Source organism: Pleurodeles waltl, chromosome 5 (genome assembly GCF_031143425.1).
Source record: "Pleurodeles waltl isolate 20211129_DDA chromosome 5, aPleWal1.hap1.20221129, whole genome shotgun sequence".
Lineage (NCBI taxonomy): Eukaryota > Metazoa > Chordata > Amphibia > Caudata > Salamandridae > Pleurodeles > Pleurodeles waltl.
In genome coordinates, this window is record NC_090444.1 from 1,323,144,145 (window position 1) to 1,323,171,496 (window position 27,352).

General features: G+C 46.2%; 1 long non-coding RNA gene and 4 other non-coding genes across 5 annotated transcripts in view; all 5 read left to right on the forward strand.

Annotated features, from left to right (window-relative positions):
• The window catches only part of LOC138296451 (uncharacterized), a 204,961-nt gene that overhangs the window by 97,599 nt on the left and 80,010 nt on the right, over positions 1-27,352 (forward strand). The window contains exons 11-14 of the long non-coding RNA XR_011203833.1: positions 15,387-15,436; positions 17,725-17,778; positions 22,998-23,047; positions 25,335-25,388. This is a non-coding gene — a long non-coding RNA (uncharacterized lncRNA). The remainder of the gene's footprint in view (positions 1-15,386; positions 15,437-17,724; positions 17,779-22,997; positions 23,048-25,334; positions 25,389-27,352) is intronic.
• Positions 15,061-15,147, forward strand: LOC138297954 (small nucleolar RNA SNORD103/SNORD85). Its single transcript, XR_011204493.1, has one exon. It is a non-coding gene; the product is annotated as a small nucleolar RNA SNORD103/SNORD85 (small nucleolar RNA).
• LOC138297976 (small nucleolar RNA SNORD50) lies at positions 15,740-15,807 on the forward strand. The gene has a single exon (XR_011204513.1). It is a non-coding gene; the product is annotated as a small nucleolar RNA SNORD50 (small nucleolar RNA).
• Positions 22,672-22,758, forward strand: LOC138297952 (small nucleolar RNA SNORD103/SNORD85). The gene has a single exon (XR_011204491.1). It is a non-coding gene; the product is annotated as a small nucleolar RNA SNORD103/SNORD85 (small nucleolar RNA).
• LOC138297977 (small nucleolar RNA SNORD50) lies at positions 23,351-23,418 on the forward strand. The gene has a single exon (XR_011204514.1). It is a non-coding gene; the product is annotated as a small nucleolar RNA SNORD50 (small nucleolar RNA).

The following is a 27,352-nucleotide window of genomic DNA, read 5'->3' on the forward strand; positions in this document are numbered from 1 at the left end:
ACCCAGCATTGCTGCATGGGTTTTTAGCTCTACCTCAGCCCATGCTGAGGACTCCAGGTCATTTCCAAGCAGACAGTCCACTGGGATATTTGAGGAGACCACCACCTGTTTCAGGCCATTGACCCCTCCCCATTCTAAAGTAACCATTGCCATGGGATGTACTTTTCTCTGATTGTCAGCGTTGGTGACTGTGTAAGTTTTTCCAGTCAGGTATTGGCCAGGGGAAACCAGTTTCTCTGTCACCATGGTGACACTGGCACCTGTATCCCTCAGGCCCTCTATTCTAGTCCCATTAATTAAGAGTTGCTGTCTGTATTTTTGCATGTTAGGCGGCCAGACAGCTAGTGTGGCTAAATCCACCCCACCCTCAGAAACTAGAGTAGCTTCAGTGTGGACCCTGATTTGCTCTGGGCACACTGTTGATCCCACTTGGAGACTAGCCATACCAGTGTTACCTGGATGGGAGTTTGGAGTGGAACCTTTCTTGGGACAGGCCTTGTCTCCAGTTTGGTGTCCATGCTGTTTACAGCTATGACACCAGGCCTTTTTGGGATCAAAGTTTTTACCCTTGTACCCATTGTTTTGTGAAGAGGCTCTGGGCCCACCCTCCTGTGCAGGTTTTTGGGGGCCTGTAGAAGACTCTTTACTATTTTTAGTTTTGGTTGTCTCATCACCCTTCTGCTGGGGAGTCTTTGTGACCCCTTTCTTTTGGTCACCCCCTGTTGAAGTCTTGGACACCCTTGTCTTGACCCAATGGTCCGCCTTCTTTCCCAATTCTTGGGGAGAAATTGGTCCTAGGTCTACCAGATGCTGATGCAGTTTATCATTGAAACAATTACTTAACAGGTGTTCTTTCACAAATAAATTGTACAGCCCATCATAATTACTTACACCACTGCCTTGAATCCAACCATCTAGTGTTTTCACTGAGTAGTCAACAAAGTCAACCCAGGTCTGGCTCGAGGATTTTTGAGCCCCCCTGAACCTAATCCTGTACTCCTCAGTGGAGAATCCAAAGCCCTCAATCAGGGTACCCTTCATGAGGTCATAAGATTCTGCATCTTGTCCAGAGAGTGTGAGGAGTCTATCCCTACACTTTCCTGTGAACATTTCCCAAAGGAGAGCACCCCAGTGAGATCTGTTCACTTTTCTGGTTACACAAGCCCTCTCAAAAGCTGTGAACCATTTGGTGATGTCATCACCATCTTCATATTTAGTTACAATCCCTTTGGGGATTTTCAACATGTCAGGAGAATCTCTGACCCTATTTATGTTGCTGCCACCATTGATGGGTCCTAGGCCCATCTCTTGTCTTTCCCTCTCTATGGCTAGGATCTGTCTTTCCAAAGCCAATCTTTTGGCCATCCTGGCTAACTGGATGTCCTCTTCACTGGAGTTATCCTCAGTGATTTCAGAGTTGTTGGTCCCTCCTGTGAGGGAACCAGCATCTCTGACTATTATTTGTGGAGTCAGGGCTTGAGAAGCCCTGTTCTCTCTAAGTAGGACTGGAGGGGGGGAATTTCCCTCCAAGTCACTATCTTCATCCTCTGAGTTGCCATCCTCAGAGGGGTTGGCCTTTTCAAACTCTGCCAAAAGCTCCTGGAGCTGTACTTTGGTAGGTTTGGGGCCCATTGCTATTTTCTTTATTTTACAGAGTGACCTTAGCTCTCTCATCTGTAGATGGAGGTAAGGTGTGGTGTCGAGTTCCACCACATTCACATCTGTGCTAGACATTATGCTTCTAAAAGTTGGAATACTTTTTAAGAAACTAAAACTGGTTCTAGAATCTAATTCAAACTTTTACAAACTTTTAAACTCTAAAAGAAATGCTAAACAGGGACTTAACACACAAGGCCCTAGCAGGACTTTTAAGAATTTAGAAAACTTTTCAAATTGCAAAAATCAATTTCTAATGACAATTTTGGAATTTGTCGTGTGATCAGGTATTGGCTGAGTAGTCCAGCAAATGCAAAGTCTTGTACCCCACCGCTGATCCACCAATGTAGGAAGTTGGCTCTGTATGTGCTATTTCAAAGTAAGGAATAGCATGCACAGAGTCCAAGGGTTCCCCTTAGAGGTAAAATAGTGGTAAAAAGAGATAATACTAATGCTCTATTTTGTGGTAGTGTGGTCGAGCAGTAGGCTTATCCAAGGAGTAGTGTTAAGCATTTGTTGTACATACACATAGACAATAAATGAGGTACACACACTCAGAGACAAATCCAGCCAATAGGTTTTTATATAGAAAAATATCTTTTCTTAGTTTATTTTAAGAACCACAGGTTCAAATTCTACATGTAATAGCTCATTCGAAAGGTATTGCAGGTAAGTACTTTAGGAACTTCAAATCATCAAAATTGCATGTATACTTTTCAAGTTATTGACAAATAGCTGTTTTAAAAGTGGACACGTAGTGCAATTTTCACAGTTCCTAGGGGAGGTAAGTATTTGTTAGTTTTACCAGGTAAGTAAGACACTTACAGGGTTCAGTTCTTGGTCCAAGGTAGCCCACCGTTGGGGGTTCAGAGCAACCCCAAAGTCACCACACCAGCAGCTCAGGGCCGGTCAGGTGCAGAGTTCAAAGTGGTGCCCAAAACACATAGGCTAGAATGGAGAGAAGGGGGTGCCCCGGTTCCGGTCTGCTTGCAGGTAAGTACCCGCGTCTTCGGAGGGCAGACCAGGGGGGTTTTGTAGGGCACCGGGGGGGACACAAGTCCACACAGAAATTTCACCCTCAGCGGCGCGGGGGCGGCCGGGTGCAGTGTAGAAACAAGCGTCGGGTTCGCAATGTTAGTCTATGAGAGATCTCGGGATCTCTTCAGCGCTGCAGGCAGGCAAGGGGGGGGTTCCTCGGGGAAACCTCCACTTGGGTAAGGGAGAGGGACTCCTGGGGGTCACTTCTCCAGTGAAAGTCCGGTCCTTCAGGTCCTGGGGGCTGCGGGTGCAGGGTCTCTCCCAGGCGTCGGGACTTTAGGTTCAAAGAGTCGCGGTCAGGGGAAGCCTCGGGATTCCCTCTGCAGGCGGCGCTGTGGGGGTTCAGGGGGGACAGGTTTTGGTACTCACAGTATCAGAGTAGTCCTGGGGTCCCTCCTGAGGTGTTGGATCGCCACCAGCCGAGTCGGGGTCGCCGGGTGCAGTATTGCAAGTCTCACGCTTCTTGCGGGGAGCTTGCAGGGTTCTTTAAAGCTGCTGGAAACAAAGTTGCAGCTTTTCTTGGAGCAGGTCCGCTGTCCTCGGGAGTTTCTTGTCTTTTCGAAGCAGGGGCAGTCCTCAGAGGATGTCGAGGTCGCTGGTCCCTTTGGAAGGCGTCGCTGGAGCAGGATCTTTGGAAGGCAGGAGACAGGCCGGTGAGTTTCTGGAGCCAAGGCAGTTGTCGTCTTCTGGTCTTCCGCTGCAGGGGTTTTTCAGCTGGGCAGTCCTTCTTCTTGTAGTTGCAGGAATCTAATTTTCTAGGGTTCAGGGTAGCCCTTAAATACTAAATTTAAGGGCGTGTTTAGGTCTGGGGGGTTAGTAGCCAATGGCTACTAGCCCTGAGGGTGGGTACACCCTCCTTGTGCCTCCTCCCAAGGGGAGGGGGTCACAATCCTAACCCTATTGGGGGAATCCTCCATCTGCAAGATGGAGGATTTCTAAAAGTTAGAGTCACCTCAGCTCAGGACACCTTAGGGGCTGTCCTGACTGGCCAGTGACTCCTCCTTGTTATTCTCATTATTTTCTCCGGCCTTGCCGCCAAAAGTGGGGCCTGGCCGGAGGGGGCGGGCAACTCCACTAGCTGGAGTGTCCTGCTGGGTTGGCACAAAGGAGGTGAGCCTTTGAGGCTCACCGCCAGGTGTGACAATTCCTGCCTGGGAGAGGTGTTAGCATCTCCACCCAGTGCAGGCTTTGTTACTGGCCTCAGAGTGACAAAGGCACTCTCCCCATGGGGCCAGCAACATGTCTCGGTTTGTGGCAGGCTGCTAGAACTAGTCAGCCTACACAGATAGTCGGTTAAGTTTCAGGGGGCACCTCTAAGGTGCCCTCTGTGGTGTATTTTACAATAAAATGTACACTGGCATCAGTGTGCATTTATTGTGCTGAGAAGTTTGATACCAAACTTCCCAGTTTTCAGTGTAGCCATTATGGTGTTGTGGAGTTCGTGTTTGACAGACTCCCAGACCATATACTCTTATGGCTACCCTGCACTTACAATGTCTAAGGTTTTGTTTAGACACTGTAGGGGTACCATGCTCATGCACTGGTACCCTCACCTATGGTATAGTGCACCCTGCCTTAGGGCTGTAAGGCCTGCTAGAGGGGTGTCTTACCTATACTGCATAGGCAGTGAGAGGCTGGCATGGCACCCTGAGGGGAGTGCCATGTCGACTTACTCGTTTTGTCCTTACTAGCACACACAAGCTGGCAAGCAGTGTGTCTGTGCTGAGTGAGAGGTCTCCAGGGTGGCATAAGACATGCTGCATCCCTTAGAGACCTTCCTTGGCATCAGGGCCCTTGGTACTAGAAGTACCAGTTACAAGGGACTTATCTGGATGCCAGGGTCTGCCAATTGTGGATACAAAAGTACAGGTTAGGGAAAGAACACTGGTGCTGGGGCCTGGTTAGCAGGCCTCAGCACACTTTCAATTGTAAACATAGCATCAGCAAAGGCAAAAAGTCAGGGGGCAACCATGCCAAGGAGGCATTTCCTTACAACAATGTATTATCTAAACAAGCAGGGAGGGACGCACTCCACGCAGTTAAGCCTGCTAGCACAGAAAATTTGGCATTGGGCAATTCACAACCAAATTCGCCTAATTGCACAGTTTATACCAGGGATCCAAAATCAACTCGCAGACAATCTCTCTCGAGATCACCAACAGGTCCACGAATGGGAAATTCACCCCCAAATTCTGAACACTTATTTCAAACTCTGGGGAACACCTCAGATAGACTTGTTTGCGACAAGGGAGAACGCAAAATGCCAAAACTTCGCATCCAGATACCCACACAAACAATCCCAAGGCAATGCCCTATGGATGAACTGGTCAGGGATATTTGCTTACGCTTTTCCTCCTCTCCCTCTCCTTCCTTACCTGGTAAACAAACTCAGTCAAAGCAAACTCAAACTCATATTGATAGCACCAACTTGGGCAAGGCAACCCTGGTACACAACGCTGCTAGACCTATCAGTGGTACCCTGCATCAAATTGCCCAACAGGCCAGATCTGTTGACACAGCACAACCAAAAGATCAGACACCCAGATCCAGCATCGCTGAATCTAGCAATCTGGCTCCTGAAATCCTAGAATTCGGGCACTTACAACTTACCCAAGAATGTATGGAAGTCCTAAAACAAGCCAGAAGGCCATCCACCAGGCACTGCTATGCAAGTAAATGGAAGAGGTTTGTTTGCTACTGCCATATTAATCAAATACAACCATTACACACAACTCCAGAACATGTAGTGGGTTACTTGCTTCACTTACAAAAATCTAACCTAGCTTTCTCTTCCATCAAGATTCACCTTGCAGCAATATCTGCATACCTGCAGACTACCTATTCAACTTCCCTATATAAGATACCAGTCATTAAAGCATTCATGGAGGGCCTTAGGAGAATTATACCACCAAGAACACTACCTGTTCCTTCATGGAACCTAAATGTTGTCCTAACTAGACTTATGGGTCCACCTTTTGAACCCATGCACTCCTGCGAAATACAGTTCCTAACCTGGAAGGTGGCATTTCTCATCGCCATTACTTCCCTAAGAAGAGTAAGCGAGATTCAGGCGTTTACAATACAGGAACCTTTTATACAACTACACAAAAATAAAGTCGTCCTAAGGACCAATCCTAAATTTTTGCCAAAGGTTATTTCACCGTTCCATCTAAATCAAACAGTGGAACTTCCAGTGTTCTTTCCACAGCCAGATACCGTAGCTGAAAGGGCACTACATACATTAGATGTCAAAAGAGCATTGATGTATTACATTGACAGAACAAAAAACATCAGAAAGACTAAACAACTCTTTATTGCCTTTCAAAAACCTCACGCAGGAAACCCAATTTCAAAACAAGGTATAGCCAGATGGATAGTTAAATGCATCCAAATCTGCTACCTTAAAGCTAAACGACAGCTGCCCATTACACCAAGGGCACACTCAACCAGAAAGAAAGGTGCTACCATGGCCTTTCTAGGAAACATCCCAATGCAAGAAATATGTAAGGCAGCCACATGGTCTACGCCTCACACATTCACCAAGCACTACTGTGTAGACGTGTTATCCGCACAACAAGCCACAGTAGGTCAAGCCGTATTAAGGACATTATTTCAGACTACTTCCACTCCTACAGGCTGATCCACCGCTTTTTGGGAAATAACTGCTTACTAGTCTATGCAGAACATGCGTATCTACAGCGACAGATGCCATCGAACTGAAAATGTCACTTACCCAGTGTACATCTGTTCGTGGCATCAGTCGCAGTAGATTCGCATGTGCCCACCCGCCTCCCCGGGAGCCTGTAGCAGTTTGGAAGTTACCTTCAATTATTTATATATGTATCATCTCAACCTTAAATAGGTGCATACTTAGTCACTCCATTGCATGGGCACTATTACTACAATTCAACTCCTACCTTACCCTCTGCGGGGAAAAACAATCGAAGATGGAGTCGACGCCCATGCGCAATGGAGACAAAAGGAGGAGTCACTCGGTCCCGTGACTCGAAAGACTTCTTCGAAGAAAAACAACTTGTAACACTCCGGCCCAACACCAGATGGCGAGCTATTGCAGAACATGCGAATCTACTGCGACTGATGCCACGAACAGATGTACACTGGGTAAGTGACATTTTCATTCCCTGCCCTATCTGGCATTTGGATGCCTTGATAGAGAGGCCTGCAGATTGCAGAGCCTTCAAAACCTTCTTCAGGTGGACCAGGTGATCCTGCCAGGTGGAGCTAAAGACAGCAATATCATCAAGATAAGCTGTGCTAAAGGACTCCAAGCCAGCAAGGACTTGATTCACCAACCTTTGGAAGGTGGCAGGGGCATTCTTTAAACCAAAGGGCATAACAGTAAACTGATAATGCCCATCAGGTGTGGAGAATGCTGTTTTCTCTTTTGCTCCAGGTGCCATTTTTATTTGCCAGTACCCTGCTGTCAAGTCAAAGGTACTTAAGAATTTGGCAGCACCTAATTTGTCTATGAGCTCATCAGCTCTTGGAATTGGATGAGCATCTGTCTTGGTGACAGAATTGAGCCCTCTGTAGTCCACACAAAACCTCATCTCTTTCTTTCCATCTTTGGTGTGAGGTTTGGGGACTAAGACCACTGGGCTAGCCCAGGGGCTGTCAGAGCGCTCAATTACTCCCAATTCCAGCATCTTGTGGACTTCCACCTTGATGCTTTCCTTAACATGGTCAGACTGTCTAAAGATTTTGTTCTTGACAGGCATGCTGTCTCCTGTGTCCACATCATGGGTACACAGGTGTGTCTGACCAGGGGTTAAGGAGAAGAGTTCAGGAAACTGTTGTAGGACTCTCCTACAATCAGCTTGCTGTTGGCCAGAGAGGGTGTCTGAGTAGATCACTCCATCTACTGTGCCATCTTTTGGGTCTGATGACAGAAGATCAGGGAGAGGTTCACTCTCTGCCTCCTGATCCTCATCTGTTACCATCAACAGATTGACATCAGCCCTGTCATGGAAGAGCTTAAGGCGGTTCACATGGATCACCCTCTTGGGGCTCCTGCTTGTGCCCAGGTCCACCAGGTAGGTGACCTGACTCTTCCTTTCTAGTACTGGGTAAGGGCCACTCCATTTGTCCTGGAGTGCCCTGGGAGCCACAGGCTCCAGAACCCAGACTTTCTGCCCTGGTTGGAACTCAACCAGTGCAGCCTTTTGGTCATACCAAAACTTCTGGAGCTGTTGGCTGGCCTCAAGGTTTTTGGTTGCCTTTTCCATGTACTCTGCCATTCTAGAGCGAAGGCCAAGTACATAGTCCACTATGTCCTGTTTAGGCCCATGGAGAGGTCTCTCCCAGCCTTCTTTGACAAGGGCAAGTGGTCCCCTTACAGGATGACCAAACAGAAGTTCAAAGGGTGAGAATCCTACTCCCTTCTGTGGCACCTCTCTGTAAGCGAAAAGCAGACATGGCAAGAGGACATCCCATCTCCTTTTGAGCTTTTCTGGGAGCCCCATGATCATGCCTTTTAATGTCTTGTTGAATCTCTCAACCAAGCCATTAGTTTGTGGATGGTATGGTGTAGTGAATTTATAAGTCACTCCACACTCAATCCACATGTGCTTTAGGTATGCTGACATGAAGTTGGTACCTCTGTCAGACACCACCTCCTTAGGGAAACCCACTCTGGTAAAGATACCAATGAGGGCCTTGGCTACTGCAGGGGCAGTAGTCGACCTAAGGGGAATAGCTTCAGGATACCTGGTAGCATGATCCACTACTACCAGGATATACATATTTCCTGAGGCTGTGGGAGGTTCTAGTGGACCAACTATGTCCACACCCACTCTTTCAAAGGGAACCCCCACCACTGGAAGTGGAATGAGGGGGGCCTTTGGATGTCCACCTGTCTTACCACTGGCTTGACAGGTGGGGCAGGAGAGGCAAAACTCCTTAACCATGTTGGACATATTGGGCCAGTAGAAGTGGTTGACTAACCTCTCCCACGTCTTGGTTTGTCCCAAATGTCCAGCAAGGGGAATGTCATGGGCCAATGTTAGGATGAACTTCCTGAACAGCTGAGGCACTACCACTCTCCTAGTGGCACCAGGTTTGGGGTCTCTGGCCTCAGTGTACAGGAGTTCATCTTCCCAATAGACCCTATGCGTTCCATTTTTCTTGCCTTTGGACTCTTCAGCAGCTTGCTGCCTAAGGCCTTCAAGAGAGGGACAGGTTTCTTGTCCCTTACACAGCTCCTCCCTTGAGGGTCCCCCTGGTTCAAGCTCCAAAGGCTCAGTTCCCTCAGAGGGCAGAACTTCTTCCTGAGAAGAGAGGTTCCCTTTCTTTTGCTGTGTTGTAGTTGGTTTCCCAACTGACTTTCCTGTTCTCTTGGTAGGCTGGGCCATTCTTCCAGACTCCAGCTCTACTTGTTCACCCTGTGCCTTGCATTGTGCTCTTGTTTTCACACACACCAGTTCAGGGATGCCCAGCATTGCTGCATGGGTTTTTAGTTCTACCTCAGCCCATGCTGAGGACTCCAGGTCATTTCCAAGCAGACAGTCCACTGGGATATTTGAGGAGACCACCACCTGTTTCAGGCCATTGACCCCTCCCCATTCTAAAGTAACCATTGCCATGGGATGTACTTTTCTCTGATTGTCAGCGTTGGTGACTGTGTAAGTTTTTCCAGTCAGGTATTGGCCAGGGGAAACCAGTTTCTCTGTCACCATGGTGACACTGGCACCTGTATCCCTCAGGCCCTCTATTCTAGTCCCATTAATTAAGAGTTGCTGTCTGTATTTTTGCATGTTAGGCGGCCAGACAGCTAGTGTGGCTAAATCCACCCCACCCTCAGAAACTAGAGTAGCTTCAGTGTGGACCCTGATTTGCTCTGGGCACACTGTTGATCCCACTTGGAGACTAGCCATACCAGTGTTACCTGGATGGGAGTTTGGAGTGGAACCTTTCTTGGGACAGGCCTTGTCTCCAGTTTGGTGTCCATGCTGTTTACAGCTATGACACCAGGCCTTTTTGGGATCAAAGTTTTTACCCTTGTACCCATTGTTTTGTGAAGAGGCTCTGGGCCCACCCTCCTGTGCAGGTTTTTGGGGGCCTGTAGAAGACTCTTTACTATTTTTAGTTTTGGTTGTCTCATCACCCTTCCCCTGGGGAGTCTTTGTGACCCCTTTCTTTTGGTCACCCCCTGTTGAAGTCTTGGACACCCTTGTCTTGACCCAATGGTCCGCCTTCTTTCCCAATTCTTGGGGAGAAATTGGTCCTAGGTCTACCAGATGCTGATGCAGTTTATCATTGAAACAATTACTTAACAGGTGTTCTTTCACAAATAAATTGTACAGCCCATCATAATTACTTACTCCACTGCCTTGAATCCAACCATCTAGTGTTTTCACTGAGTAGTCAACAAAGTCAACCCAGGTCTGGCTCGAGGATTTTTGAGCCCCCCTGAACCTAATCCTGTACTCCTCAGTGGAGAATCCAAAGCCCTCAATCAGGGTACCCTTCATGAGGTCATAAGATTCTGCATCTTTTCCAGAGAGTGTGAGGAGTCTATCCCTACACTTTCCAGTGAACATTTCCCAAAGGAGAGCACCCCAGTGAGATCTGTTCACTTTTCTGGTTACACAAGCCCTCTCAAAAGCTGTGAACCACTTGGTGATGTCATCACCATCTTCAAATTTTGTCACAATCCCTTTGGGGATTTTTAACATGTCAGGAGAATCTCTGACCCTATTTATATTGCTGCCACCATTGATGGGTCCTAGGCCCATCTCTTGTCTTTCCCTTTCTATGGCTAGGAGCTGTCTCTCTAAAGCCAATCTTTTGGCCATCCTGGCTAACAGGAGGTCATCTTCACTGAGAGCATCCTCAGTGATTTCAGAAATGTGGGACCCTCCTGTGAGGGACTCACTATTTCTGACTAACACAGTTGGAGACAGGACTTGAGGGGTCCTGTTCTCCCTATTTAGGACTGGAGGAGGGACATTGGCCTCCAAGTCACTAATTTCTTCCTCTGTGAGGTCATCATCAGAGGGGTTGGCTTTTTCAAACTCTGCCAACAGCTCCTGGAGCTGAATTTTGGTAGGTCTGGAGCCAATGGTTATTTTTTTGATATTACAGAGAGACCTTAGCTCCCTCATCTTAAGATGGAGGTAAGGTGTGGTGTCGAGTTCCACCACATTCATCTCTGTATCAGACATTATTTTGCTAAAAGTTGGAAGACTTTTTAAAGAATCTAAAACTGTTTCTAGAATCTAATTTCAAACTTTTAACAAACTTTTAAACTCTAAAAGACAATGCTAAACCGGGACTTAACACACAAGGCCCTAGCAGGACTTTTAAGAATTTAGAAAAATTTCAAATTGCAAAAATGAATTTCTAATGACAATTTTGGAATTTGTCGTGTGATCAGGTATTGGCTGAGTAGTCCAGCAAATGCAAAGTCTTGTACCCCACCGCTGATCCACCAATGTAGGAAGTTGGCTCTGTATGTGCTATTTCAAAGTAAGGAATAGCATGCACAGAGTCCAAGGGTTCCCCTTAGAGGTAAAATAGTGGTAAAAATAGATAATACTAATGCTCTATTTTGTGGTAGTGTAGTCGAGCAGTAGGCTTATCCAAGGAGTAGTGTTAAGCATTTGTTGTACATACACATAGACAATAAATGAGGTACACACACTCAGAGACAAATCCAGCCAATAGGTTTTTATATAGAAAAATATCTTTTCTTAGTTTATTTTAAGAACCACAGGTTCAAATTCTACATGTAATATCTCATTCGAAAGGTATTGCAGGTAAGTACTTTAGGAACTTCCAATCATCAAAATTGCATGTATACTTTTCAAGTTATTGACAAATAGCTGTTTTAAAAGTGGACACTTAGTGCAATTTTCACAGTTCCTAGGGGAGGTAAGTTTTGGTTAGTTTTACCAGGTAAGTAAGACACTTACAGGGTTCAGTTCTTGGTCCAAGGTAGCCCACCGTTGGGGGTTCAGAGCAACCCCAAAGTCACCACACCAGCAGCTCAGGGCCGGTCAGGTGCAGAGTTCAAAGTGGTGCCCAAAACACATAGGCTAGAATGGAGAGAAGGGGGTGCCCCGGTTCCGGTCTGCTTGCAGGTAAGTACCCGCGTCTTCGGAGGGCAGACCAGGGGGGTTTTGTAGGGCACCGGGGGGGACACAAGCCCACACAGAAATTTCACCCTCAGCGGCGCGGGGGCGGCCGGGTGCAGTGTAGAAACAAGCGTCGGGTTCGCAATGTTAGTCTATGAGAGATCTCGGGATCTCTTCAGCGCTGCAGGCAGGCAAGGGGGGGGTTCCTCGGGGAAACCTCCACTTGATCAAGGGAGAGGGACTCCTGGGGGTCACTCCTCCAGTGAAAGTCCGGTCCTTCAGGTCCTGGGGGCTGCGGGTGCAGGGTCTCTCCCAGGTGTCGGGACTTTGGATTCAAAGAGTCGCGGTCAGGGGAAGCCTCGGGATTCCCTCTGCAGGCGGCGCTGTGGGGGCTCAGGGGGGACAGGTTTTTGTACTCACAGTCTTAGAGTAGTCCTGAGGTCCCTCCTGAGGTGTTGGATCGCCACCAGCCGAGTCGGGGTCGCCGGGTGCAGTGTTGCAAGTCTCACGCTTCTTGCGGGGAACTTGCAGGGATCTTTAAAGCTGCTGGAAACAAAGTTGCAGCTTTTCTTGGAGCAGGTCCGCTGTCCTCGGGAGTTTCTTGTCTTTTCGAAGCAGGGGCAGTCCTCAGAGGATGTCGAGGTCGCTGGTCCCTTTGGAAGGCGTCGCTGGAGCAGGATCTTTGGAAGGCAGGAGACAGGCCGGTGAGTTTCTGGAGCCAAGGCAGTTGTCGTCTTCTGGTCTTCCTCTGCAGGGGTTTTCAGCTAGGCAGTCCTTCGTCTTGTAGTTGCAGGAATCTGATTTTCTAGGGTTCAGGGTAGCCCTTAAATACTAAATTTAAGGGCGTGTTTAGGTCTGGGGGGTTAGTAGCCAATGGCTACTAGCCCTGAGGGTGGGTACACCCTCTTTGTGCCTCCTCCCAAGGGGAGGGGGTCACAATCCTAACCCTATTGGGGGAATCCTCCATCTGCAAGATGGAGGATTTCTAAAAGTTAGAGTCACTTCAGCTCAGGACACCTTAGGGGCTGTCCTGACTGGCCAGTGACTCCTCCTTGTTTTTCTCATTATTTTCTCCGGCCTTGCCGCCAAAAAGTGGGGCCTGGCCGGAGGGGGCGGGCAACTCCACTAGCTGGAGTGTCCTGCTGGGTTGGCAAAAGGAGGTGAGCCTTTGAGGCTCACCGCCAGGTGTGACAATTCCTGCCTGGGGGAGGTGTTAGCATCTCCACCCAGTGCAGGCTTTGTTACTGGCCTCAGAGTGACAAAGGCACTCTCCCCATGGGGCCAGCAACATGTCTCGGTTTGTGGCAGGCTGCTAAAACTAGTCAGCCTACACAGATAGTCGGTTAAGTTTCAGGGGGCACCTCTAAGGTGCCCTCTGGGGTGTATTTTACAATAAAATGTACACTGGCATCAGTGTGCATTTATTGTGCTGAGAAGTTTGATACCAAACTTCCCAGTTTTCAGTGTAGCCATTATGGTGCTGTGGAGTTCGTGTTTGACAAACTCCCAGACCATATACTCTTATGGCTACCCTGCACTTACAATGTCTAAGGTTTTGTTTAGACACTGTAGGGGTACCATGCTCATGCACTGGTACCCTCACCTATGGTATAGTGCACCCTGCCTTAGGGCTGTAAGGCCTGCTAGAGGGGTGTCTTACCTATACTGCATAGGCAGTGAGAGGCTGGCATGGCACCCTGAGGGGAGTGCCATGTCGACTTACTCGTTTTGTCCTCACTAACACACACAAGCTGGCAAGCAGTGTGTCTGTGCTGAGTGAGAGGTCTCCAGGGTGGCATAAGACATGCTGCAGCCCTTAGAGACCTTCCTTGGCATCAGGGCCCTTGGTACTAGAAGTACCAGTTACAAGGGACTTATCTGGATGCCAGGGTCTGCCAATTGTGGATACAAAAGTACAGGTTAGGGAAAGGACACTGGTGCTGGGGCCTGGTTAGCAGGCCTCAGCACACTTTCAATTGTAAACATAGCATCAGCAAAGGCAAAAAGTCAGGGGGCAACCATGCCAAGGAGGCTTTTCCTTACAAATGCAAACTCCAAAAGTAAATGGTAACCTGTAAAGCCATACTACCACAATAATTTGCTCTTGTTCAACAAAACTGTTTGCAGACAAGGGGAAATATGCTCACTAAACTGCAGACTCAATCCCCTCTAGGCAGTAGGATGAATTTTGTGATTTAGAGCTTTCCTCTTTCCTCTGCTCTTGTTCAACAAAACTGCAGACAAGGGGAATTATGCTCACTAAACTGCAGACTCAATCCCCTCTAGGCAGTAGGATGAATTGTGTGATTTAGAGCTTTCCTCTTCCGCTAATAGCCCACTAACGAGTATCAGCCTTTCGACGCAAAACTAAATACTGTGTTACGTCTCCATTGAATTGTGCTGCACCAAAGTCCATACCAGGGAACCAGATCACTGACTGGGTAGGAAAGACAGAGTGAAGAATGTAAGGAATGCACCCTTATTTCCACCCCTGCACCAGACCCTTTTTCGGCATGGAGGCTACAAGGCCTACCATGGGGCTCCCATGTAACCCCTGCGACATAACCTCTCTGTTATCTGGCTCATGGTCCAGCCAGATTCCATACACCACCCCTTTAGAAGGGGGAGAAGACTAAGAGGCAAAATGCCACACCCAGGATCGTCGCCGTATGTGGCTGGTTTGTGTCGCAGTTGAAGATAAAACTTGTAGAAAGAAAACATAATTTTGAACCTCGAGCAGTGATTGGCTGTCCGCACGGGCATGGGGCTTCCCTTAATATTGTGATCTCTCTAGTTGTTTGACTGGTCGACTTAATGACCTGTCCGTTTTTTTGCATATAAAACCATCAGGTGCTCTGCTCCATCTTTCACTGATGATACTTTTAGATTGCAGTCAGTTGCAGAGTGTGCACAGTAATTGTGAGTTTTCATGTTTAACTTGTAGGCTATATTTTTCAAATGTACCGCCTCTAAGTTGTGCTCTTTTATCTAGTAAGCTTTCTGTTCCTCTCCTTAATTCTTCACTCTGCTATTCCTTTCCCCCAGCCTTCGCGCCCTCAGGCAAATGAGTAGTGTGACTTAACTATTTGTCAGTGCCCCCTATATTTATTCTTACTTTGCTCGTTGCGTCTACCTTTCAGTTGTTCCTTTGTGACTTACAGGATTGAAGTGGCAATGTCTTAAGCCATGCCCATTCATGTTTCTCGGTCATGTGTTGTGCTCCTCCATCCTCGTTCCCTATCACCCATTGATTGCTGCCACTATGGGCCCGTCTGGCGATGATGATACACTTGCCCTCACTGAGAGCGAATGTTCGATAATGAGAAACCTACCATGTACTCAATGACCCTGAGCTGGACAGCGGCCCGTACAACATATTGCAGGTATACCTAGAAGCTACTATAGGTGTATTTGCAAGTAGAGCTTCCTGAGTGGGGCAAAAGGAGAGACGTTTGTGCTCTTCTCCTCTTTCAGTCTGTTCAGATTTGCTTTAGTTTCCAGCGCCAGTGAGGTAGGGATTTGCAAGGGTGATGAGTATTTACTGTTTCTTTCAACTCATCTACTAAATGGTGCCTAAAATACTGTCTTCTCATTTAGGAATGATGGCCCAAAGAAGGCTGCTGTTGTCTTAGCTACTTTTCCGAAAGGTAAGCAACCTTTTCAAGCTGGCCATTTATATTTTGTTGCTTAAATGTATTTTATTGTGCAATGTGGTGTGCTTCTCACATAGCTTTCTTAAGGCTTGGATCTCCATGCTTTGGAAACTATATGTGTGCCATAGCTTAACTCTTTATTTTGGGGGAACTTTTCTGGTCAGTATTTTGTTGGATATGCTCCGTATTTGAAAGACTGATTTGTCTATACTGCTTTTAGGAAGCACAGGTTCACTGTCTGATCGAAAAAGGTGGACTACGCTCCTGTACATGTGGTGTAAAAGCTAGCGTCAGTCTGAGTAAAGATGAGGCAATCCCGAAGCTGACTTCATGAGGAGAATTCATACAGATCTGACTCCTGAAATCTGTTTGGCTTTGCACACATGGCTATTGCTTACCGATTGCAACTAAGTGGAGTTCTCATAAAGATCAGATATGGTGGTTCTTGTGAATAGGGCAGTGATTAGACCTAAAGTGTGCTTTTAAAGGTTGACGCACTTTATGCAGCAACAATTGCTACAGCGTTCCGTTTGTATTGACCACATGTAGAAGCTTATTGATTATCAAATGGCTCTTGTTGTTTTATTTGCCAAGCTAGTATACTGTGGTGGTTAACCTAAACATTTGTCCCAAATCTCAAATCATAGACATTAATTCCTAAGAACAATTCCGTTGATCTTTGTCAGACGTACAAGATGCGTCAGTTAATGCTATCACCAAATCTAATGGCCAAAATGCCCATAGTAAGACCTCAAGAACTTGCAGTTCTGTCTTGTCACAGTCATACTACTATCTTTCAGCACCCCATGCACTCTTGCTAATATTCTATTGTATTCCTCTGCCCTTTTGGCATGAATTCAGTTATGGTCCTGAAAGCTTTTACTGGCTGGAGATTTTAAATTGGCTGCAGTATTAACTTTTGAAAAATAGTAATCTCGAATGTGACTCAGAATGATATATGCAAATATTTATAAGCACCAAATGGTGTAACAAAGGTAGTCAAGTTTTGAGAATTGGCGTCAAGTGTCTCTGAATGATGTGCTGCATTAAGACGTGTATTGTTGTAACATACCTGGCATCACTCATCGTGTCTAACATTTCTGGTATTTTGGAAAGTGGATGATGATAAGTACACTATTCTTGTTCAGTGAGTGCCAGTGAACCCACTCCTCTTTTCGCCTTCACTAAGGCAGCAGAAATCAACTGTGATACAGCAACAGGCTTAATAATCTCTTGGTCACACATCACCCAAAAGCTCCCTCATTTCACCCCTAAGATTGAGTTGCACATCTCTTGTGTTCAACAGGATGGCACCTTTCTGCAAAATGTGTGCTCAAAACCTTTTATACAAAGAACTTTGTCATAGAAAACATCTCCAAAACATTTCAAAATATATTTCACTGGCAGAGGCATTTATCTGCTCCACCAGCAACACTTTGTTTCTGTACGTGGTGTCAGTGTGGTCCCTAATCAACCCACGTAATTAGGTGTGTGTTGTCAGATACATTATTGTGTAACTGCCCCTGTCCTTAATCTCCTAAGTGGTCTTCATACTAGCCCTAAATATTGATGTAGTACTCAGCAAACGCTACACACTTAAGATAGGCGGTCTTCAATGGCACATTCATCAGAAATTCTTTAAACATGCATTGAGATAAAATAGTTGACGGTAAAGCTGAATCAGTTATACCTCTTTATCTGCTGCTAACATCCATTGTGATACTCCTTTATTCACATCATTTATTTTCTCCTTTCTGTGACTTAATCTCACTGTGCTATCATGTTCCCTAAACGCACTTTTAAAAGTGGCCAGTATTTTGCACTCCTTTCCCACTGCTGGACAATCAGAATAGCTTACCTCATGTCCTTGAACCACATTTTAAACAGATAGCTCCCTTTCTCCCTTCCATTGCATAAGACCTTATTTCTCTTTACACACAACATTGACAGTAGCGTGAATCAATTATGCTTTTTCTTGCGAACCCCCGAGCAGGTTACATTAACTTCTCGCACCGCTTGGCTGTTGTAATATTTTTCTTCAGGTTTGGATTTTGACCACAGAGCGATCTTTCATGAACATTTTTTGAATGAGCATTGGTCTCAATTTGGCCTCTGACATATCGGTCTATGCAGATTCCAGTTTCACTGTGTATCAGCTGGAAATCCTTAGTACAGCCATATATTTGTCATTAGATTCCTGCTTCCCTTGTTTCTACTAGAAGCTGTGGGCTATTACTTTGAAACGTGGTCCTATTTAAATTGCTATTTCTCTTGATTCACAGCTCCAGTGTACTCCTGCCACTTGCCAAATTCAGCTGATTTTGGCTCAATTTCCAGTAAGTGATTGCATTTCTTTGTCCCTCAGCACCCAGGGAATTCAACCGTACTTCAAATCGCTTTCTATCGATGTCTACCAAGTGATGTTTGAAAGCTCTGTGCTATTGTTTTCGCTTATTTTGTTTTGTCTGCATGGTGGAAAATTGCACTAGGTGGTTGCGCACTCCGCAGCGCTGCCATGGTTAAGCCCCACAGTTTCTCTTCAGCTTTTCATTGCACTTTGTGAAAATAACTCTGACACCAGTTTGCAACTTCCACAAAACTAGTCCCAGTGCTCTTCATTTCTTGGGTCCCCATAGCATTTAATTCAGTAAGTTGTAATTGCATGCTAGTCTTGTACCAGTATAAGTTATCACTCGTCTTTTAGAACATTGGACGTTTTTGTGTCTACGATTTAGCGTGTAAACAAAAAAGGACCACTGAATTTTCTGACCTTGCTTCTAGGTGCAACTGCATACTTTGTATTGTAGGTCAGCCACAATGTTCGCATGCTGTGATGTGTGTGCCTGATCTCGACTGATCAGCACTTTATTGCTCTGGCTGTCCTCACTCGAGCAGTATGTTAGATATCCACAGCCTTCCTGCCTGTGACGCTCCCCTCTGTTGGACTGCAAGTGTCCTGTCTGCCGCCCGCTGCACTTGATGTACTTTTTCTCGTTCTCTGGAACTGGTTCTTCGGTTGGCCACTTTTCTCCCAACTTTACACAACAGGCTCAAATCCGCTGATATTCATCGCAGAAAGGATGTGGTGATTTACACCTACAAGCAAATCGATTATTCAGAAAGAAATCTTGAACAGTTTTGTGATGGGTGTGTGAAGTAGTTTGCTTGTAATTGTCAAGAGCCTGTGCGAATACTGCCACCAGTTGGGATCCAGGCTGCAACTAATGGCCCCAGCCGGAATCCATAACATACTCATCTTTTAGGAAGTGAGAAGTTTTGGGCTTCCGACGAGCACATCAATGCAAACTCCAAAAGTAAATTGTAACCTGTAAAGCCATACTACCACCACAGAAGAATACAATAATTTGCTCTTGTTCAACAAAACTGTTTGCAGACAAGGGGAAATATGCTCACTAATCTGCAGACTCAATCCCCTCTAGGCAGTAGGATGAATTGTGTGATTTAGAGCTTTCCTCTTTCCTCTGCTCTTGTTCAACAAAACTGCAGACAAGGGGAATTATGCTCACTAAACTGCAGACTCGATCCCCTCTAGGCAGTAGGATGAATTGTGTGATTTAGAGCTTTCCTCTTCCGCTAATACCCCACTAACGAGTATCAGCCTTTCGACGCAAAACTAAATACTGTGTTACGTCTCCATTGAATTGTGCTGCACCAAAGTCCATACCAGGGAACCAGATCACTGACTGGGTAGGAAAGACAGAGTGAAGAATGTAAGGAATGCACCCTTATTTCCACACCTGCACCAGACCCTTTTTCGGCATGGAGGCTACAAGGCCTACCATGGGGCTCCCATGTAACCCCTGCAACATAACCTCTCTGTTATCTGGCTCATGGTCCAGACAGATTCCATACACCACCCCTTTAGAAGGGGGAGAAGACTAAGAGGCAAAATGCCACACCCAGGATCGTCGCCGTATGTGGCTGGTTTGTGTCGCAGTTGAAGATAAAACTTGTAGAAAGAAAACATAATTTTGAACCTCGAGAAGTGATTGGCTGTCCGCACGGGCATGGGGCTTCCCTTAATACTGTGATCTCTCTAGTTGTTTGACTGGTCGACTTAATGACCTGTCCGTTTTTTTGCATATAAAACCATCAGGTGCTCTGCTCCATCTTTCACTGATGATACTTTTAGATTGCAGTCAGTCGCAGTGTGTGCACAGTAATTGTGAGTTTTCATGTTTAACTTGTAGGCTATATTTTTCAAATGTACCGCCTCTAAGTTGTTGTAGGAAGTTGGCTCTGTATGTGCTATTTCAAAGTAAGGAATAGCATGCACAGAGTCCAAAGGTTCCCCTTAGAGGCGAAATAGTGGTAAAAATAGATAATACTAATGCTCTATTTTGTGGTAGTGTGGTCGAGCAGTAGGCTTATCCAAGGAGTAGTGTTAAGCATTTGTTGTACATACACATAGACAATAAATGAGGTACACACACTCAGAGACAAATCCAGCCAATAGGTTTTTATATAGAAAAATATCTTTTCTTACTTTATTTTAAGAACCACAGGTTCAAATTCTACATGTAATATCTCATTCGAAAGGTATTGCAGATAAGTACTTTAGGAACTTTAAAGCATAAAAATTGCATGTATACTTTACAAGTTATTCAAAAATAGCTGTTTTAAAAGTGGACACTTAGTGCAATTTTCACAGTTCCTAGGGGAGGTAAGTATTTGTTAGGTTAACCAGGTAAGTAAGACACTTACAGGGCTTAGTTCTTGGTCCAAGGTAGCCCACCGTTGGGGGTTCAGAGCAACCCCAAAGTCACCACACCAGCAGCTCAGGGCCGGTCAGGTGCAGAGTTCAAAGTGGTGCCCAAAACACATAGGCTAGAATGGAGAGGAGGGGGTGCCCCGGTTCCGGTCTGCTTGCAGGTAAGTACCCGCGTCTTCGGAGGGCAGACCAGGGGGGTTTTGTAGGGCACCGGGGGGGACACAAGCCCACACAGAAATTTCACCCTCAGCAGCGCGGGGGCGGCCGGGTGCAGTGTAGAAACAAGCGTCGGGTTTGCAATGTTAGTCTATGAGAGATCTCGGGATCTCTTCAGCGCTGCAGGCAGGCAAGGGGGGGATTCCTCGGGGAAACCTCCACTTGGGTAAGGGAGAGGGACTCCTGGGGGTCACTTCTCCAGTGAAAGTCCGGTCCTTCGGGTCCTGGGGGCTGCGGATGCAGGGTCTCTCCCAGGCGTCGGGACTTTAGGTTCAAGGAGTCGCGGTCAGGGGAAGCCTCGGGATTCCCTCTGCAGGCGGCGCTGTGGGGGCTCAGGGGGGACAGGTTTTGGTACTCACAGTATCAGAGTAGTCCTGGGGTCCCTCCTGAGGCGTCGGATCTCCACCAGCCGAGTCGGGGTCGCCGGGTGCAGTGTTGCAAGTCTCACGCTTCTTGCGGGGAGCTTGCAGGGTTCTTTAAAGCTGCTGGAAACAAAGTTGCAGCTTTTCTTGGAGCAGGTCCGCTGTCCTCGGGAGTTTCTTGTCTTTTCGAAGCAGGGGCAGTCCTCAGAGGATGTCGAGGTCGCTGGTCCCTTTGGAAGGCGTCGCTGGAGCAGGGTCTTTGGAAGGCAGGAGACAGGCCGGTGAGTTTCTGGAGCCAAGGCAGTTGTCGTCTTCTGGTCTTCCGCTGCAGGGGTTTTCAGCTGGGCAGTCCTTCTTCTTGTAGTTGCAGGAATCTAATTTTCTAGGGTTCAGGGTAGCCCTTAAATACTAAATTTAAGGGCGTGTTTAGGTCTGGGGGGTTAGTAGCCAATGGCTACTAGCCCTGAGGGTGGGTACACCCTCTTTGTGCCTCCTCCCAAGGGGAGGGGGTCACAATCCTAACCCTATTGGGGGAATCCTCCATCTGCAAGATGGAGGATTTCTAAAAGTCAGAGTCACCTCAGCTCAGGACACCTTAGGGGCTGTCCTGACTGGCCAGTGACTCCTCCTTGTTTTTCTCATTATTTTCTCCGGCCTTGCCGCCAAAAGTGGGGCTTGGCCGGAGGGGGCGGGCAACTCCACTAGCTGGAGTGTCCTGCTGGGTTGGCACAAAGGAGGTGAGCCTTTGAGGCTCACCGCCAGGTGTGACAATTCCTGCCTGGGGGAGGTGTTAGCATCTCCACCCAGTGCAGGCTTTGTTACTGGCCTCAGAGTGACAAAGGCACTCTCCCCATGGGGCCAGCAACATGTCTCGGTTTGTGGCAGGCTGCTAAAACTAGTCAGCCTACACAGATAGTCGGTTAAGTTTCAGGGGGCACCTCTAAGGTGCCCTCTGGGGTGTATTTTACAATAAAATGTACACTGGCATCAGTGTGCATTTATTGTGCTGAGAAGTTTGATACCAAACTTCCCAGTTTTCAGTGTAGCCATTATGGTGCTGTGGAGTTCGTGTTTGACAAACTCCCAGACCATATACTCTTATGGCTACCCTGCACTTACAATGTCTAAGGTTTTGTTTAGACACTGTAGGGGTACCATGCTCATGCACTGGTACCCTCACCTATGGTATAGTGCACCCTGCCTTAGGGCTGTAAGGCCTGCTAGAGGGGTGTCTTACCTATACTGCATAGGCAGTGAGAGGCTGGCATGGCACCCTGAGGGGAGTGCCATGTCGACTTACTCGTTTTGTCCTCACTAGCACACACAAGCTGGCAAGCAGGGTGTCTGTGCTGAGTGAGAGGTCTCCAGGGTGGCATAAGACATGCTGCAGCCCTTAGAGACCTTCCTTGGCATCAGGGCCCTTGGTACTAGAAGTACCAGTTACAAGGGACTTATCTGGATGCCAGGGTCTGCCAATTGTGGATACAAAAGTACAGGTTAGGGAAAGAACACTGGTGCTGGGGCCTGGTTAGCAGGCCTCAGCACACTTTCAATTGTAAACATAGCATCAGCAAAGGCAAAAAGTCAGGGGGCAACCATGCCAAGGAGGCATTTCCTTGCAGTTGTGCTGTTTTATCTAGTAAGCTTTCTGTTCCTCTCCTTAATTCTTCACTCTGCTATTCCTTTCCCCCAGCCTTCGCGCCCTCAGGCAAATGAGTAGTGTGACTTAACTATTTGTCAGTGCCCCCTATATTTATTCTTACTTTGCTCGTTGCGTCTACCTTTCAGTTGTTCCTTTGTGACTTACAGGATTGAAGTGGCAATGTCTTAAGCCATGCCCATTCATGTTTCTCGGTCATGTGTTGTGCTCCTCCATCCTCGTTCCCTATCACCCATTGATTGCTGCCACTATGGGCCCGTCTGGCGATGATGATACACTTGCCCTCACTGAGAGCGAATGTTCGATAATGAGAAACCTACCATGTACTCAATGACCCTGAGCTGGACAGGGGCCCGTACAACAAATTGCAGGTATACCTAGAAGCTACTATAGGTGTATTTGCAAGTAGAGCTTCCTGAGTGGGGCAAAAGGAGAGACGTTTGTGCTCTTCTCCTCTTTCAGTCTGTTCAGATTTGCTTTAGTTTCCAGCGCCAGTGAGGTAGGGATTTGCAAGGGTGATGAGTATTTACTGTTTCTTTCAACTCATCTACTAAATGGTGCCTAAAATACTGTCTTCTCATTTAGGAATGATGGCCCAAAGAAGGCTGCGGTTGTCTTAGCTACTTTTCCGAAAGGTAAGCAACCTTTTCAAGCTGGCCATTTATATTTTGTTGCTTAAATGTATTTTATTGTGCAATGTGGTGTGCTTCTCACATAGCTTTCTTAAGGCTTGGATCTCCATGCTTTGGAAACTATATGTGTGCCATAGCTTAACTCTTTATTTTGGGGGAACTTTTCTGGTCAGTATTTTGTTGGATATGCTCCTTATTTGAAAGACTGATTTGTCTATACTGCTTTTAGGAAGCACAGGTTCACTGTCTGATCGAAAAAGGTGGACTACGCTCCTGTACATGTGGTGTAAAAGCTAGCGTCAGTCTGAGTAAAGATGAGGCAATCCCGAAGCTGACTTCATGAGGAGAATTCATACAGATCTGACTCCTGAAATCTGTTTGGCTTTGCACACATGGCTAATGCTTACCGATTGCAACTAAGTGGAGTTCTCATAAAGATCAGATAGGGTGGTTCTTGTGAATAGGGCAGTGATTAGACCTAAAGTGTGCTTTTAAAGGTTGACGCACTTTATGCAGCAACAATTGCTACAGCGTTCCGTTTGTATTGACCACATGTAGAAGCTTATTGATTATCAAATGGCTCTTGTTGTTTTATTTGCCAAGCTCGTATACTGTGGTGGTTAACCCAAACATTTGTCCCAAATCTCAAATCATAGACATTAATTCCTAAGAACAATTCCGTTGATCTTTGTCAGACGTACAAGATGCGTCAGTTAATGCTATCACCAAATCTAATGGCCAAAATGCCCATAGTAAGACCTCAAGAACTTGCAGTTCTGTCTTGTCACAGTCATACTACTATCTTTCAGCACCCCATGCACTCTTGCTAATATTCTATTGTATTCCTCTGCCCTTTTGGCATGAATTCAGTTATGGTCCTGAAAGCTTTTACTGGCTGGAGATTTTAAATTGGCTGCAGTATTAACTTTTGAAAAATAGTAATCTCCAATGTGACTCAGAATGATATATGCAAATATTTATAAGCACCAAATGGTGTAACAAAGGTAGTCAAGTTTTGAGAATTGGCGTCAAGTGTCTCTGAATGATGTGCTGCATTAATACGTGTATTGTTGTAACATACCTGGCATCACTCATCGTGTCTACCATTTCTGGTATTTTGGAAAGTGGATGATGATAAGTACACTATTCTTGTTCAGTGAGTGCCAGTGAACCACTCCTCTTTTCGCCTTCACTAAGGCAGCAGAAATCAACTGTGATACAGCAACAGGCTTAATAATCTCTTGGTCACACATCACCCAAAAGCTCCCTCATTTCACCCCTAAGATTGAGTTGCACATCTCTTGTGTTCAACAGGATGGCACCTTTCTGCAAAATGTGTGCTCAAAACCTTTTATACAAAGAACTTTGTCATAGAAAACATCTCCAAAACATTTCAAAATATATTTCACTGGCAGAGGCATTTATCTGCTCCACCAGCAACACTTTGTTTCTGTACGTGGTGTCAGTGTGGTCCCTAATCAACCCACGTAATTAGGTGTGTGTTGTCAGATACATTATTGTGTAACTGCCCCTGTCCTTAATCTCCTAAGTGGTCTTCATACTAGCCCTAAATATTGATGTAGTACTCAGCAAACGCTACACACTTAAGATAGGCGGTCTTCAATGGCACATTCATCAGAAATTCTTTAAACATGCATTGAGATAAAATAGTTGACGGTAAAGCTGAATCAGTTATACCTCTTTATCTGCTGCTAACATCCATTGTGATACTCCTTTATTTACATCATTTATTTTCTCCTTTCTGTGACTTAATCTCACTGTGCTATCATGTTCCCTAAACGCACTTTTAAAAGTGGCCAGTATTTTGCACTCCTTTCCCACTGCTGGACAATCAGAATAGCTTACCTCATGTCCTTGAACCACATTTTAAACAGATAGCTCCCTTTCTCCCTTCCATTGCATAAGACCTTATTTCTCTTTACACACAACATTGACAGTAGCGTGAATCAATTATGCTTTTTCTTGCGAACCCCCGAGCAGGTTACATTAACTTCTCGCACCGCTTGGCTGTTGTAATATTTTTCTTCAGGTTTGGATTTTGGCCACAGAGCGATCTTTCATGAACATTTTTTGAATGAGCATTAGTCTCAATTTGGCCTCTGACATATCGGTCTATGCAGATTCCAGTTTCACTGTGTATCAGCTGGAAATCCTTAGTACAGCCATATATTTGTCATTAGATTCTTGCTTCCCTTGTTTCTACTAGAAGCTGTGGGCTATTACTTTGAAACGTGGTCCTATTTAAATTGCTATTTCTCTTGATTCACAGCTCCAGTGTACTCCTGCCACTTGCCAAATTCAGCTGATTTTGGCTCAATTTCCAGTAAGTGATTGCATTTCTTTGTCCCTCAGCACCCAGGGAATTCAACCGTACTTCAAATCGCTTTCTATCAATGTCTACCAAGTGATGTTTGAAAGCTCTGTGCTATTGTTTTCGCTTATTTTGTTTTGTCTGCATGGTGGAAAATTGCACTAGGTGGTTGCGCACTCCGCAGCGCTGCCATGGTTAAGCCCCACAGTTTCTCTTTAGCTTTTCATTGCACTTTGTGAAAATAACTCTGACACCAGTTTGCAACTTCCACAAAACTAGTCCCAGTGCTCTTCATTTCTTTTGTCCCCATAGCATTTAATTCAGTAAGCTGTAATTGCATGCTAGTCTTGTTGTACCAGTATAAGTTATCACTCGTCTTTTAGAACATTGGACGTTTTTGTGTCTACGATTTAGCGTGTAAACAAAAAAGGACCACTGAATTTTCTGACCTTGCTTCTAGGTGCAACTGCATACTTTGTATTGTAGGTCAGCCACAATGTTCGCATGCTGTGATGTGTGTGCCTGACCTCGACTGATCAGCACTTTATTGCTCTGGCTGTCCTCACTCGAGCAGTATGTTAGATATCCACAGCCTTCCTGCCTGTGACGCTCCCCTCTGTTGGACTGCAGGTGTCCTGTCTGCCGCCCGCTGCACTTGATGTACTTTTTCTCGTTCTCTGGAACTGGTTCTTCGGTTGGCCACTTTTCTCCCAACTTTACACAACAGGCTCAAATCCGCTGATATCCATCGCAGAAAGGATGTGGTGATTTACACCTACAAGCAAATCAATTATTCAGAAAGAAATCTTGAACAGTTTTGTGATGGGTGTGTGAAGTAGTTTGCTTGTAATTGTCAAAAGCCTGTGCGAATACTGCCACCAGTTGGGATCCAGGCTGCAACTAATGGCCCCAGCCGGAATCCATAACATACTCATCTTTTAGGAAGTGAGAAGTTCTGGGCTTCCGACGAGCACATCAATGCAAACTCCAAAAGTAAATGGTAACCTGTAAAGCCATACTACCACCACAGAAGAATACAATAATTTGCTCTTGTTCAACAAAACTGTTTGCAGACAAGGGGAAATATGCTCACTAAACTGCAGACTCAATCCCCTCTAGGCAGTAGGATGAATTGTGTGATTTAGAGCTTTCCTCTTTCCTCTGCTCTTGTTCAACAAAACTGTTTGCAGACAAGGGGAATTATGCTCCCTAAACTGCAGACTCAATCCCCTCTAGGCAGTAGGATGAATTGTGTGATTTAGAGCTTTCCTCTTCCGCTAATACCCCACTAACGAGTATCAGCCTTTCGACGCAAAGCTAAATACTGTGTTACGTCTCCATTGAATTGTGCTGCACCAAAGTCCATACCAGGGAACCAGATCACTGACTGGGTAGGAAAGACAGAGTGAAGAATGTAAGGAATGCACCCTTATTTCCACCCCTGCACCAGACCCTTTTTCGGCATGGAGGCTACAAGGCCTACCATGGGGCTCCCATGTAACCCCTGCGACATAACCTCTCTGTTATCTGGCTCATGGTCCAGCCAGATTCCATACACCACCCCTTTAAAAGGGGGAGAAGACTAAGAGGCAAAATGCCACACCCAGGATCGTCGCCGTATGTGGCTGGTTTGTGTCGCAGTTGAAGATAAAACTTGTAGAAAGAAAACATAATGTTCGATGGCATATGTTGCTGCAGATACACATGTTTTGCACAGTCCGCTGCCTGGTGTTGGGCTCGGAGTATTACAAGTTGTTTTTCTTCGAAGAAGTCTTTTTTGGTCACGGGACCGAAGGTCTCCTCCCTCTTCGGCTCCATTGCGCATGGGCGTCGACTCCATCTTAGATTGTTTTTTTCCGCTGTCGGGTTCGGACGTATTCCTTTTCGCTCCGTGTTTCGGTTCGGAAAGTTAGTCAGAATCTCGGAAGAAAGCGTCGGTATTGTTCCGTTCGGTATCGGGATAGTTAGGTACATCG